At 35.5% G+C, this 2,211-nt stretch overlaps 1 pseudogene; it reads left to right on the forward strand.

The window, feature by feature from the left end:
- Positions 1–546: 546 nt before the first annotated feature.
- Positions 547–1,491, forward strand: LOC109214069 (annotated as a pseudogene).
- The last annotated feature ends 720 nt before the right edge of the window (positions 1,492–2,211 follow it).

The raw sequence follows: 2,211 nt of genomic DNA on the forward strand, positions 1-2,211 counted from the left end.
AAATAATTTCAGTACACTTGTGTTTTGCAATGGCAACAAATAAAGTACAAGGGGGAACAATTTCAAATGTTGAACTGCATCTGCCACAACATATTTTTTTCGCACGGACAATTATATTACTGCATATTTAAAAGGAATATCAATATTTACAACAAACTTAAGTATATAATAATATTATCTTACTAACATGACTAAATTGATCGTTTTTGCAGGTTCAGATAACGATGTCCAATCATTTTGAATTTACGTGTTATGCTAATGTAATGATATTTTTCGACATTTAAATAACCGTTGTATTCTATATAATTCTCTGATTACTTAAATTTCATGTTCTTTCATAAAAGAATTGCCAAAATCATTAGGTACAACTTTTAACGTGCAACGCACGTTCATAGAAACTAGTACCTCTATAAATTTCAAGCTTAAATAATAATGGACTGATCCTCCTTCTGTGAATACACATATTTTAAACGTGCCAATGTGAAGGATGGTACATGCAAATATTATAGCATCTTACTCCTTCTGCTAGTCTGCTATGCACCTCTATAAATTCAAGCTTCAATAATAATGGACTGAGTATCAAACAATACGCAACACCCTCCTTGTGTAAACATGAAATCCTTTATTTTCAGCTTCCTCTTGCTTTCAACTACTCTCGCTTTGCTTCCCTTTGTAGTCTTTTCATCATCTTTCACTTCCACCAATCCCATTGTCCTTCCCACCACTACTGATGATGACAAGGGTTTCGCTATCTCTGGATTCTCCGAAGTGCTAGACATAAACGGCGAACCCCTCCATGTCGGCGAAGAGTACCACATTATCTCCGCTATCCGGGGAGCCGGCGGCGGCGGCGTATACTTAACCTATGTTGGAAACACCAAATGTCCAAGCGGCGTACTCCAGCATTGGAGTGACACCCGTCCCGGCATGCCCGTGAAATTCGTTACCACTCACTCACGACCTTTTAATGTCGTACGTGAAAATACTGACATTAATATTATGTTCTCTGTTTCAACGTCACGACTCTGTGTTAATGAAACTGTTTGGAAAGTTGGTGATCCCGACTTAACTGCACGAGGGACTAGGTTTGTGGTAACCCGGTGGAAACCCTAGGAAATCCAGGACCCGAAACAATAAACAGCTGGTTTAAGATTGAGAAAGTAACAAAACAAGCACCTTTCTACAAGTTAAGGTATTGTCCTAATAAATTTTTGTGTCCAGAGTGCCACCCCGTTAATTGTTTAGATGTCGGCGTGACTGACCATTTCGGACGTAGGCGTCTGGCTCTCACCAACCAGCCTTTTATGGTTTTCTTCAGGAAATTCCAGAAGACTGATGGATAATTAACCTAACCTGCTATGTCTTAACCTGGCTTTCTAAATAATGTGGATAAATCTATCCCTTGTCTTTGATCTATGTTTGATCTTTTGCTCTGTGTAAATGCTGCTTATGAAGCATATGAATAAAAAAGCTAGGTACGCTTCGATATAATTAACCAGTCTCTTTTCGCATTTTCACAAGCAATGACAGAGCTAAAATTTTCACTAAAAAGTATCAAAATATAAATAAATTTACATGAAAAAATCAAGAGGTTCCAACATATAGTCTATACACGGAAAAATTTATTTTGTGTCTCATACAACTAATGTCAGTTGTATGAGATACAAAATAAAACTTCTCGTCTATACACCTAAAAATAAATTTTTAACTTAGTTACATAGTATAGTTTTCGGGTAAAGAGATATCAATTGACCCCCTTAGTTTTAAGGTGCAGCTACACCACCGCCCACAAGATACTAATTAATTAGTGAAATACTCTAGTGTTATCCGATAGGTTTGCAAACAAAACGGAATACACAAGATATATGCAAGCGCGCATTTTTCATAGCCTTTATTCTAATAAAAATTTAATTATTATTTGCGGGTATGACTGTTCCTTTTTTTTCTTCTAAAGAAAGAAAATGCTTGACGTTAGATTATTTCATCCATTCGGGAGATGCTTAGCATAAGATTCCTAATTGATAGTTTTTCTTTTTTTTCTTCATCTCTTATTTGAGGGTTTTTTCTTTTACTTCTTTTTTATATTACTAGACTCTCTATACGTGCGTTGCACGTGTATGCCGAGTCAGGTAGCATACTATATCATAAAATAATATTAGCATTATTAAAACTTAGTAAATAATTGTACATGAAAGAATAAAATAAAAATAC

Source organism: Nicotiana attenuata, unplaced genomic scaffold, assembly GCF_001879085.1.
Source record: "Nicotiana attenuata strain UT unplaced genomic scaffold, NIATTr2, whole genome shotgun sequence".
Lineage (NCBI taxonomy): Eukaryota > Viridiplantae > Streptophyta > Magnoliopsida > Solanales > Solanaceae > Nicotiana > Nicotiana attenuata.